Source organism: Zeus faber, assembly GCF_960531495.2.
Source record: "Zeus faber genome assembly, chromosome: 12".
Classification (NCBI taxonomy): Eukaryota; Metazoa; Chordata; class Actinopteri; order Zeiformes; family Zeidae; genus Zeus; species Zeus faber.
Genome location: NC_137196.1, coordinates 11,875,505 through 11,891,537, shown reverse-complemented (window position 1 = coordinate 11,891,537; position 16,033 = coordinate 11,875,505).

The following is a 16,033-nucleotide window of genomic DNA, read 5'->3' as shown; positions in this document are numbered from 1 at the left end:
AATAACAAAAAGCTGAATAGGTCCCCTTTAAGAGCTAAAGGGTATACATTTCTCTATCCTGCCATAACTTTATCTTTGTGGTGTGTGTGTGGTGTGTGTGTGCGTGTGTGTGTGTGTGCGTGTGCGTGTGTGTGTGCGTGTGTGTGTGTGTGTGTGTGAGTGCATTCTCTGTTGTCTTCATTACCAGACCAAGCCAAGGAGCTAGAATATCTAAGATCCGTCTGCACACTAAATGCAGGCATCTGCATTTTATTCCATGATGCAAATGACCCATCATCTCTAAAATTCTCTTCATGTGGGAGGCAAAAGTTCGTTGCTGGGGTAGGAAAACACTCAAAATGGACTCCTGTTCTGTCGTTGCTCCCTCGTCTCCTCCTTTACCCTTCGCGGTGACTTATCGGGTGACATTTTTAGCTTGCCGAACTTTACCCCGAGCGCCAAAAAAATACCTTCGTCGTATTTCACGGCGATATTGATCCATAAAAAGCAGGACGTTTTTATGGGTTAATTTATCAAATAACACTCGTAAGCACCTGTGTTTAAGACTTGCGTGGATCTTAATGGCGCGGTTTACTAATAGAGAACCTGGCGCTAATGTTTCGTGTTATTCATGTTGGCCAATGACAGCGTGCCTTTGGGCAAGGGGAGATGTTGCGGCTACATCCTTTGAGAAGTGGACTGTTTTTGGACAGGTTTTTGGACCGAGCTTTATCCACAATGGAGTCCTTGATTATTTGTGGGCTTAAGTTCTGATATAAATGCTCCATGTCCAGCCTTGGAATTAAGCTCGATAAACCAGCCTTTACACCCAACATTCATGATTTTCCCAAAAATCTATTTGCTCAACCGTTTCCCCCGGGTCTAAAATCTAGGTATAGGTGGATGAGAGATATCCACGGATATAATACAAGACACTGTTTTACTCATCCCAGCGCTCCCCTATGGAAACCAATTTCAGAGCGAGTGTAGACGTCTATGGATCGCAGAATCCATTGCTTTGCTGTGACGAAATGGAGTAGAGTTTTCAATGACGCCATGCTCCATTTATGATTTTGCGTGGAGGGAAATGTGTCACAAAGGCCATTATTCATTCATATTACCGAACCTAGAGAAACCTAAACTCCCCGTTTTCCCGCTATGAGCGTTTGTGGTGAACTCATAATGTCTCCGGTGCTGCTAGCGCAACATTCTAGGGGCTTGAATCAATCATTAGCAATATACACCGATCAGTCACAACAATAAAACCACCACTAATAACCCTGTAGCTCCCCCTCGTGCAGCAAAAACAGCTCTGACATGTGGAGGCATGGACTCCACAAGAGCTCTGAAGGTGTCCTGTGGTATCTGGCACCAAGACGTAAGCAGCAGATCCTTTAAGTCCTGTAAGTTGTGAGGTTGGGCTTCCATGGATTGGGATTGTTGTTCCAGCACATCCCACAGATGCTCCATCGGATCAGACCCTAACCCCGGCTGTCCACATGATATAGAAGAAAACGTGATTCATCAGACCAGGCCACCTTCTTCCATTGCTCCATGGTCCAGTTCTGACGCTCATGTTCCCATTGTAGGTGTTTTCAGCGGTCCACAGGGGTCAGCATGAACACTCTGACCGGTCTGAACTACACAGCCAGATACACAGCGAGCTGTGATGCACTGTGTGTTATGACACTTTTCTATCATAGCAACATTAACTTTTTCAGAATTTTGTGCTACATGAGCTCTTCTGTGGGATCGAACCAGACAGGCTAGACTTTGCTCCCCAAACACATCAATGAGCCTTGGGCGCCCATAACCCTGTCGCCGGTTCACCGGTTGTCCTTCCTTGGACCACTTTTGGTAGGTACTAACCACTGCATACCGGGAACACCCCACAAGACCTGTCATTTTGGAGATGCTCTGACCCGGTCGTCTAGTCACCACAATTTGGTCCTTGTCAAAGTCACTCAGATTATTATGCTTGCCCAATTTTCCTGCTTCCAACTCATCAACTTAAATAACTGACTGTTCACTTGCTGCCTAATTCATCCCTTGACAGGTGCCATAGGAACGAGATGATCAATGTTATTCACTGCACCTGTCATTAGTTTTAATGTTGTGGCTGATCATCATGTTTGTAAAATATATATATATATATATAAGTAATCCATAGGTGTTTCACTGTATGTTCTTGTGAGGAGCTACTTGGCCTCATGCTTGCAACAGAAGTTAGTTAGTTAGTAAGTTAGTTCCTCCCGTTCCTTTTGGAACATTGGGCGACGAGCCCCCACCATTTGCTCCCTACCAGAATGGCTTCTTCTCGTCGTTTCCGTAACATAAGACATCTTATGTAATTAAATTAAAATGAGTACCGCGCATTTCAGTTGTAATACCAAGACCCACTGCAGGCCACCACAACACTCTAAGTCCCTCACAACACGCTAAGTCGTAATTGAAAATAATCATAGTCGTAAATTGCACTCTTAGATTGATGGAGAGCTGTTTTTACGATTTCTTGTATTGTTTGATTCACAACTTGTTTTGCATTGCCCCTTTGTGGATCTGTTGCCTGGCACCTACCAGCAATTAACTGATCAAGGTCATATAGTTAGTTACCAAATCATTTTTGCATTTACAAACCACATGGTGCATTGAGCGGGATAATATTCTGGCATGTTTTAAACTCTATGTGTTTTATGTACTTCTAGTATTTCTCACATTATTTTGATGATGTACGTTTTTCTTTGTTGGAGGATGAGACAATGAGAATTGGTGCAGTATGTGTTGCTTTCATCCCATGTATCTATTTTTATCCCTGGGGTTAGGGTTATACCTTAAATCTTGAAACCTCAGCCGCAAGGACAGGAACGATTTTGGATTGTGGACTGTTTTACTTTCAGACGGCATCTGAAGTTGAAGACAAATATTTCCTCAATTGGGAGCTTACAATAACATCATGTGTCAATAACTTCACTGCCTTGTGCAATTCCAACTGTTTGTCAGCAGGGATATCAGCATCTAGCGCTGGACAGTACCACCAGCTGCGGTTCACACAGCAAGCAACTACTGGTATGACATTGTACTCATTCAGCAGCACTAATTCATTTTTTTGAGGGAGACAGGCCCGCAATGAAAACGGTTTGAAGCATGTTTGACATATTCTGGTCTGACAAAGTTGATACCACCAAGGTGCAAACAAAAACTACGGAGTAACTACTCATCCGCCTTCATTGTTAATGAATTACTCGATGTAATTTCAAAGATTTTTCACAAAATAATTTAACTTTATTTGTGAAAAGAACATATGAGATGCAAATCATTATTCAAAGTAGGGCAATATATATATATGTTAAAACGTGTCTGGAGGGGATCTTTAAGTATCAGACAGACATGCCTGGATGAAAAACTTGTCAAAGTACGGTCATGCAAATCTCAAATTTGCGGCTCAGTTTAGATCTATTTCTGTGAATATATTCCTTTAAGGAGCAAAATGGTAATTGGACTGAATTTATATAGCACCACTCTATTCTTGCGACCACTCAAAGCACTTTACAGTACATGCCTCACATTCACATTCATACATCGCTGATGGCGGCAACCGTGCAAGGCGCAAGCCTGCCCAGCGAGCCTTTGACGTGCTGCCAGGGGGAGCCGGAAATCGAACCAGGAACCGTCTGATTGTTGGACGACCCGCTCTACCTCCTGCACCACCGTCGCCGGTTACAATGGAAAATGCCACCAAACTATGCTGAAATATAATTCTAGCTTTTTGTTTCAACAAATATACCGGGATCCAGTGCAGGGCAATACAACTCCCTTTATCCCCCACAAGCAAGAAACGGTATGCCATTGTAACTCCTCACTAATAACCACAAGTTACCAATAAAATGCATGTAAAATTTTATTATTTTTGTAAACAAATGAACTCACACTAGTCTCGTGATTTTTGTGTACAAGTTAGAGCATTTGTTTTCCCTACCTTTAGACGTCTTAAGTGGGAACTAGCACCAGTATGATCATATGCAGTCAGTGCTTGGTCAAGGTTGTAATGGTAAGTAACCAAGACAGATGTCATCTTTGTACAGCAAAGCCCCATTTCCTACATGTAATCCGTTACATTGCTGGATAAAAAATATCCGGCAAAGGCAGTAGGTAGTCATTCCCACATAGCCTCCTTTACGGAAAAGTTCCATATGGAGTCTGTTCCCACATACAGTTGATGACTGTTATGGATTTGCAAGACAAGGCAACAGAATCGGTTTTGTTTTTTAGACCAGCGATATTATCATTTTAAACATGTCGTACACTCTCTGCCTCCGGAGAAGGAACGTCCTCCACCTGTTGTACCTCTCTCCGTCCGCTTGACCCACTCGGCTCCGCGCCTCGGTGCAGCTGGTGCAGCTGGTGCAGCCAAGCGAAGCGATAGCACCATCTCCCTGCACCGCGCCCCTATCTCTAGCATTTTTAAGAAGAAGAATTATACAATTAAAAAACATAAAGACCTGTCTTTGCTGGGCGTGTTTCAGTTTCTCGTCTTTAACGGAAATTATACGACTTCAAGAGTGGGGAAAATTTACAGAACGACTTTTACGGAACATCGACACAGGCTCCCTTTCGCACATGATGCCACTACAGAACATTGGCGGTGGATTTTAGGCTTTCATTCCATGTGGGAAAGGGGCTATAGACACTTTCTGACGGACCATCATATTCATTATAATGAAGGGATATGTCAATGTCCTCATGAAGATAATTCAACATGGACATCAGTGCATCACCTAGTTAAGTCACAATCCCATTTCTGCATGTTCAAAAATTCTGTTTTTGATATTAATCCACTTGGTAAAAATGCTGAGTGGCTTTTCATTCATACCTGTGGCGGTGGGGAGTGGCTTTGCTGGCATCTGCAGGCGGAGTGAGCCAGCACTGGCAGCTCAATGTGGACCGACCTGCGGGAGATTGAGGTAATTAGCAGAATCTTGCTCTCTCTCTCTCTCTTTCTCTCTCTCTCTCTCTCTCTCTCTCTCTCTCTCTCTCTCTCTCTCTCTCTCTCTTTTTCTCTTTCTCTCTGTCTGTCTCTCCCTCTCTCTTTTTCTCTTTCCCTCTGTCTGTCTCTCTCTCTCTCTCTCTCTCTCTCTCTCTCTCTCTCGACAGCGAAGCTGTTCTCCCACTCCAGTCTGCAGCCTACAATTACTATTGACACGTTTGTCTGAAAAGACAACATCATTGTCTGTTGACGCCCAGCAACGACTTTTTTTTGTTCTACCTGCCTCCCGGTTGAGAGAGAGAGACAGGGAGAGAGAGAGAGAGAGAGAGAGAGAGAGAGAGAGAGAGAGAGAGGGAGAGAGACCTTTTCAAAATGGTTGCAGTGATTCAGGTGCATGAACGTTATTTCATAGACGTAACCACACAGATGCAAAGCCGAGGCGAAGACACCAGGCAACTTTTGAAAGGCAAGCAATGCTTCAAATTGTGTATTTCCACAATAGTCATTTGCGAGTTATTTAATTTGCTCACTCACAAACAATTTTACATGGGTCTTTTGCCCACCACCACCATCAGCTGGAATATCTGGGTTATGTGGAAACAGAAGTTGGTGTGTGCGTGTGTGTCTGTGTGCTGTGCTGTGCTGTTACTACAGAATAATATAATGTAGTTCAGCACTATAAGCAGTGACCTCAAAAAATTATTTCAGTACAGGCAACATCATGGCGACAACCATTTTCTCCCTGTAATATGTTTAGATTGCTGGCCTGGCTTTGGTAGGAGGCACAGCGGCAAGGGAAACGAGAAGCCCTTCAGGGGGGATCGAGAAGAAAAGACGGGAGTGCACGCAGCAGCAGCCAGAAACACACAACATACCTATTCTCTAGGTTTTCAATATATTTCTTATTTAAATTCTGCTTTTATTTATTTATTTACATTGATCAAAAAAAAAAAAAGAACTAATCTTGTCCCACACATGGTACCGCGTCATTTAGGGTGTCACTTCTCGCGCGTGTTTTCGTGACAAAACGCCGTTTAGAGACCCGACCGACTCTTTGGGGGTTTCCTCCTGGTGAAAGATGTTGTAATGTGTGATCCCCTGTCGCCGATCAGTCATGTAGTGTGAAACCACAAGACTGCAAGATTCCCCATCACAAGACAGAAAGTTGTGTGGTGTGAACAGTACAGCCATCTGACCACTTTGAAAGCCGTGTAGTGTGTCCCTTGCATTAGTGTTTTACATTTTCAAAATTAAATCAGAATATTAAAAGCATGTTTTTCATCATATTTTTCAGTGAATGTTTAATGGTGTTAATGTTTTCATGTTGTTTCGTTATTTACATTGAAACATATGCAAAGGTCATTTTGAACAAGCTAAAAATACTATTTTAATATCTGCCAACAATACATGGTTTAGTATGTAGTGTGTGTTTTTACTGTTTGGACCACGTTATTGTACTCTTTATTCTAGGGATGCTGTATTTCTTCATTAAAATTTTGTAAGGTATGTTCAAATTTCGGCCGAAAATTGTACTTTTATTATGTGTTGAGCAAAATATGTCAAGCTCAAAAATGTGAACTGAATATTTAACATTGTGTTCAATTTTGAATCAGCTAAAATGTAGATGTGAACTGTAAACTGCCTTCTAGATGATGGTTAAATCGATATTGATTCAGTGTCGGTTATGGTTGAAATTCCCCACGGTTACTCAACATCATTCATAATGAGCGCTTTCAATTTGGTTTCAATGTCAAAGTATATTTTCAATACTTTTCGCTGACAAGATTGAAATGTTGTTTCAATATGATTTTGCTTTCTGGGAGAATGTTTATTTTTCTTGTTTACTTTTATTGTAAGTTTTAAGGTTTATTGTACATTGCGAAATTGTATCATTCTCTAGTCAATTTTTAGGTTTAGTGTTTATTGGCATTTTTTTCTTGTTTATTTTTTAGGTTATTATATAGTTTTTTGTTCATTTTTAGGTTATATTTATTGTTTTTTATTACGTGTATTGTATATTGGCAAATGTATAATTCCATGTAATTTTTTGTTTGTTTATTATCAATTTTTATGTTTATTGTGTATCTCAAAAAGTTTCTACCTTTTTAGGTTACTGTATATGCCAGATTCAGATAAGTCTTCAGCTTATTGAATAGTGCCATTTTGTTTTTTCTACTTTTATCCTTATTACTGTTATATTATTATTGCCTGTTTTTTCGTGTGAGTTGCTGAAACTGCTGTCTGTCTGTCCGTCTGTGTGTCCATCCATCTATCCAATATCATCTTATATTCGATATGAACATATGCCCAAAAAAAGGTTGAGTCTTTTCGACCCTTTATCGCTCTCATCATGTTCATCCGGCACTGTGATAAAAAAAAAAACTGATAACGAAAGAGGCCAGAAGGAACGGAGGGAGAAGAGCGAGCCGGGGTTTAACACCCTCTTAGTTGTCACGTTTTTTCTCTCAGAAAGAACTGTGGACAGTTCAAAAGGGGGAGCGAGAGTTTTGAGTGAGATGATCAGAGTGAGGGAAAAAAAAAGAAGCTGAATTTGGCGGTTAGTTAATGAGCGCACCGTGGGGCACATTAGTTTTACATTTCCCAAACTTGTTCCGTTAAGAGAAGGGTATGGCAATTAGCTTTAAGGAGAGGACTCCACCCCCCCTCCCCCGTTGCTCCGGTGCTCGGGGGCGGGGGGCGAGGCAATGCAAGAGTGACTGGGGTCCGGAGGAGGAAGGGGAATATGGCTTCACACATGGAACCGCCGTGACATCTTTAAAGCAGCTGGACCTACATTATGCAGAGGGGGTAAAAAGTGATAGGGGAAAGCTTGAAATTCACCGAAGAGAAGAACCTTGGGGACCGGGGGGATTAGAGAGGGGGCTGCATTCATGCATATCAAATAGTGCCCCCAATTTTGTATGATGTATACGATATTTTTGGACTTTCCACATTATATTCCCCTTTTATCTTTCCCGGAGACCTTTCATCCAGCCTTCTAGTTGAGGAAAAGAAAAAAAGGCCATTTTCCTGGTTTTTCGTCATTGCTTTGAATTTTTAATTATTGGAGATGAATGGGGAGCGTTGGAGCAGGACCTCGGAAAACAAAAAAATCTGACATGGTGTCGGCATTGGAAAAGATGGATCCATAGAAAGTACAGTACAGTACAGTATAGTACCCCATAGTCTGGAGATGTGGGACAGAAATTAGTTCTTTGGTTTCATTGGCCTAAAGCTAAGCATGCAACAAAACACATACACACACACACACATACACACACACACACACCACCATCATCATCATCTATCATCCCAGGTTGTTTTGTACGTATGTGTGTGTGTGTGTGTGTGTGTGTGTGTGTGTGTGTGTGTGTGTGTGTGTGTGTGTGTGTGTGTGTGTGTGTGTGTGTGTGTTCATACACGGATTCGCACAGCCGAGCCACAACATTAAAACCACTGGCAGGTGAAGTGAATAACATTGATCATCTCATTACAATGGCACCTGTCAAGGGGTGAGATATAATAGCCAGCAAGTGAACAGTCAGTTCTTGGAGTTGATGTGCTGGAAGCAGGAAAAATGGGCAAGCGTACGGATCTGAGTGACTTTGACAAGGGCCAAATTTTGATGACTAGACGACTGGGTGGGAGCATCTCCAAAAGGACAGGTTTTGTGAGGAGTTCCTGGTATGCAGTGGTTAGTACCTACCAAAGGTGGTCCAAGGAAGGACAACCGGTGAACCTGCTACAGGCTGTCAAAACACACAGTGCATCTCAGCTTGATGCTTATGGGTCAGAGTGCCCATGCTGACCCCTCTCTACCGGCAAAAGCGCCTACAATTGGCCTGTGAGTCAGAACTTGACTATGGAAGGTGGGCTGATCTAATGAAATGTTTTCGATGTGCTGAAACAACAAGCCTTACCCATGGAGGCTACACATATATACATATTCTGCTTATATATAAAGACACTGTGGTGTGGGGATGGTGTGGTTTGAGTAGCCACATCTGACCTGGGTCTAGGTAATTGGGGCCCCAGGATCAGAGTGGCTGCATACCTGCTGCTCGTTGGTTGGTCTAACGAGCAACAGGTAAAACCCCCACCTCCACACACACTCAGGAGAGGAGCCCTTGTCCTGACACATGTCCATCTGCTCCTAGGCTTATTCCAACTAGCCCACTCATGACAATAAACTGGTGTGTCTACAACCCCATCATCTGTGTCTCTGTGCCGGTCCCTGAAAGCAGCAGTTGGATGGCGGGTGGGAGGCGAAACTGCCACACTGACACTTGAACAAGGACTCTCCAGCACGGGAAGGGACACAGCATCAGCCCTCTCCCGACTGGCAGCAGCAGCACCCAGGGTGTCCGGAGGAGGACAGGGGAGAAACAGCCACAGCAACCACCACAGGTAACCACTGGCAGCTAGTTACTCAAGCAGCCACCACCCGAACCATCCAGCAGCCCAGCAGCCAGGCCACCCCTTCAAGCAGCCCCGCAACAGCCAAGTCCATCCACGCCTTCATCAGCCAGCACAGTGGCCCGAGGCGCCATGCTCCATATGCAAAGGGCTGTGCCACTCACTTGAGGTGAGGTATACCGCCTAGTGTATTAAAGTTATCAAAATCAATCAAATGTAGCTAAATTATGCTTGATAATTGAATATGCTAAAAGAAAAAAAAACAGCCTACATCACAGCTTTCCATTAATGAGTTTTCATTTATTTTGTTACAAAAATGGTTGGCAGCACATTCTCAGAACAGCAGCCTCAAATTGCTTCCTAGTCAGGATAGTGATCCCCCTTCACAGCCCTGTATAAAAGGGGAAAACAAAGGGGATGGGTATATTCAAGATTCAAGAGGATTCAAGAGGTTTATTCATCACATATACATACTTTCGTACATATATGCAGTGAAGTGTCAATGTAACGCACCCAGTGATTACACAAAATATGTTCTAGACTGAACACAATAGCTACCTAAGAATTTCTACTTGACTAACTAACTGATTCCTAAAACGTAATACAGTAAGTCAAATACTATAGAATAAAATAAAATATTTAGAATAAAATGAAAAAAGAACTCAAAGGTAATGCAGGGTGGGGGTACAAAATAGATAAAGGGAATAGGCTTATGTATATGGGATTGACTTATGCATGTGGGATAGGCTATTTATGTATATACAGATATGTGCATTAAAATGGCATGGGAATAAAGTGAGGTAGTGTTTGTGAGATATACAGCACTGTATAAAACAGTACTGCACAGCAATACGGTAACACCGAACAACCCAGAACAGTGACACAGTATGTGGTACAGTATGCTACATACAGTACAATAAGGTAGTGGGGCACATGTGTGTGGCTCAGTGAGGACCCCTCCCGAGGTCAGCATTGACAGTTCTTATGGCTTGCGGGAATAAACTCCGTCTCAGTCTCTCTGTTCTCGCTGTGTGACTGTGGAGGCGCTCACCTGACCGCAGCAGCTGGAACAGTCCGTTGTTGGGGTGATGAGGATGGTTCATGATCCTGCGGGTTCTGCTACTACACCTCCTGGTGTATAAGTCCTGCAGGGAGGGGAGGGTAGTTCCAGTGGTACGTTCGGTTGAAAGCACCACCCACTGCAGGGCCCGCCTGTCCTGAGCAGTACAGTTCGCAAACCAGGCAGTGATGTTGCCTGTCAGGATGTCTCCACCCCTCCACAGCAGAAGGACTTGAGGATCCTCACTGAGACCCGAAATTTCCTCAGCTGCCTGAGGTGGTAAGAAGCTTTTATGTGTCCGCCATATTCTATTATATAATTTTTGAATTTGGTGGGGGCCAATTAAAAATGGCCCACAAGTCACAGGTGGCCGCAGGCCATAGTTTGCACACCCCTGGTTTAAGGTATGGGAGCCCTGTATCAGAGTCCAGTGTTTTATTTATTTTAGGTATAGTAACTGTGTCTCAGAGTCTGAATTTTTAGGCATAGTAACCCTGTGTCAGAGTCTGTATTTTTAGGCAAAGTAACCCTGTGTCAGAGTCTTTGTTTTAGTAGGCTTCAGTCAGGTATTCTCCCTGGCCTCAGTTTTGCTTAGTTTTACTAGGTAATTGGGGCCCCAGGATAGGAGTGGCTGCATACCTGTTGCTCATTGGTTGATCTAATGAGCAACAGGTAAAACCCCCATCCCCACACACACTCTGGAGAGGAGCCCTTGTCAGGACACATGTCCATCTGTATCTGGGCTAATTCCATCTAGATTACTCTCTACAATAAACTGTGTTTGAAACCCCATTGTCTGCGTCTCTGTGCCTGTGGTCCCTGAAATGCCACTTGGATGGCATGTGGTAGGCGATAGGGCCACAGACACCAAAGTTTATCAAGGACGAGTCAAGTTTTAGTCTAAAGATTTAAGTTGAGGAGTCCAACAATCGAGCATTGATGAGATGAAAATGTTGTTGTTGAAAATGTTCATAAACGTTTACAAAACATGACAAATGTATGATTCAAAAGGGGAACTCTGGTGGGAATGGCAAGCTAGGGAGAAGTTCACATGAAAGGACTACAATGATTTTCCATGTTATGTTGATATTTTTCTCTCATTTTTCAAAAATGAAGTAGCTTCTAGCGAGCTTAGCTGAGCCAACCCTGTTTAAATTCCCAATAACATGCCTTGAAATGTGCACCATTTGTGGACAAGTGATAATGGATTGGTTCCTCAGTGGAGGGGCTAAATCCATTACCTCCACTGAACTCCGGTTTTCGAGAATGGAGAAAGGCTGGAACCTACCTACATACTAAATGACTTAAATTTAATTTTTTTTTTTTTTAATATATTAGCAGGTTCCTGAAACAGTCTTGAAAAAAAGAGTTTGAGTCTGAGTCAAGTCGAAGTCAATGCACGTAAAGTCCAAGAAGACCAAGTCCTACAAAATGCAGTGTTTAACATAAGGTGCAGACAAACCATCCGAGCACACAAACCACTCATAACCAAAACCACAATAAACACATTTACGACAGGTCCAGTCAACGCCATTTACATTCAAATCTGGGAGCACGGAGCCACGCGCAATAATAATACAGGGAAAAAGATCAAAGCAAAACACCTCGAGACGTCCAGACGAGGCCATCCCTTCTCTGCACCGAATTAAGACTCACCGAGAGCTCCAGACAAGGGAGGGCAGCGTCTCTTTTGAAATGTCAGCTTGTTAAGGTGCTAATTGGAGCCGAGGCCCTCCAACCGGGGGAACAAAACAACATGTCCACGGAGGTGAGCCGTAACGAGCTGCGCTTTGTATGTGGTGGCGAGCGGGGTGGCTCGGTGGGTGTTGAGCTGATTGAAATTATACGGTGGTGCCTAAGACAGACAGTAAACACAGTCATCTACACTTCTGTCATTTAAAAATGTTGAATTCCGGAGCTCTAAGGAGACACCGTCTTTCTGTATTGTAAGGGTGATGTTACAGTTGAATAATATCAGGCCTTTTGAAAACACGCACGCTGGTGTTTGAATTTTGTGTACCTTGTTCAGTGACGGACTGGCCATCTGGCATTTGGGCAAATTCCAGAAGGGCCACCCTACCCTGGGCTGGCCCGGCCCGAGTGGACTGTGCGGTACCTGGCGGTCCCTTGGCATGTTGGGTGGCCAGGCCCATATCATGTACCAGTAATAACATAATAATTGGTTTGAGGGCTGATACGATGTCACCTTTAAAGCATTAGCGTATCTTCAATCACTGCACTCAATTGTATATATACCACCTAAGTCACATAGAAATTACAGTGGTAGTGAATTGACAACAATTTGAGTCATGACTCAAATAAAACCAATTAATAGATTGAATTATTTTGAAATTTTTGTGTTGCATGAGTGGTTGTTTTATTTGCACGCTCACAGTTATCGTTGTAGCATGCAGATGGACGAGTGAATCGCCTCCAAATTTTTGCAAGGTAATACTTGCTGCGTCATCATCAATCACTTGTCAACAGTTTTTGACTCTTCCCGTCGCCTTTGCAACTGCCGAGCGCTCATTCTCCAAACTAAAACTAATTAAAAACTATCTGAGGAGCACAATGTGACAGGATAGACTGGGTGGATTTGTCATGTTATAAATTGAAAATGACCGGGTGAAGAAGTTGGACATTGTGGATGACTTCACGGAGTGCAACGCTCGCCGAGTGCCCTTCAAATAGTTGTGAGTACTTCATGAACTGATTGCTGCCGTGACAATTTTTCTTAACATTCTAGCTATTGATAATTTACAGTAGGTAGCCTAATTACCCCTGAGGGCTCCAAATTTAAATGATCGCTCTGCAGGCAGGCACGCATTGTCGTGTGGGGGGATGGTGGCTCAGGCGGTAGAGCTGGTGGTCTAGTGATCTAAAGGTTGCTGGTTGGATCCCAGGCTCCTCCTGCTAGCATGCTGTAGTGTCCTTGAGCAAGACACTTAACCCCTAATTGCTCCTGATGGCTGCGTCCGTCGGTCTTTGAACAATTGTAAGTCGCTTTGGATAAAAGCGTCTGATAAATGACTAAATGTAATGTAATTTTATTTTAAGCTTTCCTTTATACAAATAACGACATTTCCACCATAAATTGATGCAGAAAAGGCACAAATTGGTGCATACACATTCACCAGAATGCATGAAACAAAGTGTTTGACACTCATACTTTCCTGGGGGAGGACAAGATCCCCAGACCCCCTGCTAACAAGTGCCCCCCCCCCAACGCCACTGCTGAAGTGCAAATTATTCGTCCGACCTGGGCATACGGGCGAAAGACTAATGGAACAATCTAGTAGCTGGCTCCCTCGGAAGTCTCCCTCAGCATAGCTGGCCCTCGTTACCACAGTTTTATCTGGTAAATCGCTATCTCAAGCTTTTTCTGTTAACATTTGGGTGGGGTTGGTGTTGGCTCGTGTTGTTGTTGGCTTTGAAAATAGGGTCTCTCTGTTGCAAATCCCAGGGCCGTTTTTTGATCCCAGTCCTTTGATGCTCCTGTTAAATCACACAAAATATAGTTCATCCGCTTGTGTGTTTTGTGTATATACGTGTACAAATGATGTCTGTGTTTGACGCCTTGTTTGCCGTGCATGCCGGCGTTTGTGCATAATGAACCCTAAAAAAATAAAAAAACAATGAAAACAAGGCTGCAAACATTCCTTTGCCTGTTCAATTTGGGGTGTAGGTATGTATATCCATTTGCTTATCAAGTTCGACTCTTTTTGGTGATTTGGTTCCTGACGAGTGACTCAGTAAAAAGATTTGTTCAAGCAGTTCAATCACGCTCTCTCTCTCGCTCTCTCTCTCTCTCGCTTGCACACTCACTGAACTGATAGTCAGTGGGTCCAGAGTTAAGACTGGTGAAGTGAGAGTCTCGACTCTGAATGCCTCTGTGCCTGGCTGCAGTTACCGAGTCGGGAACGAAACAAAACCAAAGGAAACAAACGACTCTTCTGCAGGGGTGACTCTCGACTCAGAGTCATTAAAAAAATGTGCTTATTACGAAAGGATCGTTCACAAGTCTTGCATCCCTGGTTTGCGCTTTCATTCCACCGCGGAGCGTCCCATACGCAATCTCAATCTGTTTGGCCCGGAGTGGGTGAGTGTTCGTGCTGCTTCGACGGTTCGGGGTATCGGGTTTTTGGTAGTTAAACGATATGTTAAACTATTTTTTATATACCCCACGACAACCATACGCCCTTTGGAGAGAAGGCAGAATATCATTCGTCGTAAAATAAACACATCTGGGACCAGCGAAGCTTATGAGTCGGCGGCATCGCGCGGACCACAAAACAGAAAGCCATCCTATAAGCAAAGTGAAGAGCAATCAACGTGGCTCACTGCTTTGGTCGTGACGAGAGGGGAACGCTGTAATTCATGTCAATAACTTCATCATAAAACAACTTCAGGCTTCGCTAGAGGTTGATTCTGCGAGGAGCGAGAGCGCCATAGGCTTCTTTGTTGCAATAATTACAACAACAGGATCCCTTGGCGGCTTCCGGCAGAGAGGATGGTTGACATTGGGGAGGGAGAAAGGGATGGGCCCCCTCACCCGTTCTCTACTCCCTATTTCCATTATGACTCCGAGTTGTTCTTTACTGCATTGCTGCATTGTTTTGTTTGGGGTTGTTTTTTTTTTGTATCTATTATTATCATTGGTATAATTATATATTTTCCATCATTATTATTATTATTACTATTATTATTATTATTATTATTATTATTATTATTATTAGTAGTAGTAGTAGTAGTAGTAGTAGTAGTAGTAGTAGTAAATTAAAATAACACCTTATTATAATAATGATAATAATTATAATAATATGAATAATAATAAATATTAATAATAATATTAATAATATTCACATAATTGAGTAGTAGTAGTAGTAGTAGTAGTATTTATTTTTATTATTTTTTATAATGATTATCATTATTATTATTATTTCTGATTGCTTTTGGCTGTCCCTTTGTAAATCGTTGAAGTAGCTCCAGTCATTATCATGGCGGTACAGATTTGGCCTTTACATCCCCACCACATGAGGGGCGGGAAGTGAGGGGGTGGGGATGGGGATTAGAAGCAGGAGGATAAAGTAGGTAACGGTAGAAGGGACAGTCTGCGTGTTATCAAAAAAAAAAAAAAGAAGAATTAACGAAAATCTGGATTTTATTTTCCCCGGTGACCCACTATAAATGCAAATGCCAGCGGCCCGAGCGAACCGAGTGAGCGAGTGAGTGAGCGAGTGATCAAGTGAGTCAGCAAACGAGCGGGCAAGGGAATAACTGGATAGAGGTGGAGGAAGAGAAGAAATAGTGTGGAGCTGTGGTGTGGCTGATGTGTTTAAGCTGGTATTTTATCAACGCCCCTGCCCTCGGCACCACCACCACCCCTTTGCAGCTGGTGGGAAGGAATTAAAACAAGTAAGAATACTCCAGTCTTTCTCAATGGGATTGTTTGGTGGGATGGTGTCCAGTGGCTATTTCCCAATGTGTCCGTCCGTATACACTCTAATGTAATCTCCAATAAAGGAGCGGGGCCAATGAGAGCGTGGCTCCGACCGGACCAATTCCCCTTCTCTAATTTGTTTCCACACTTTTTC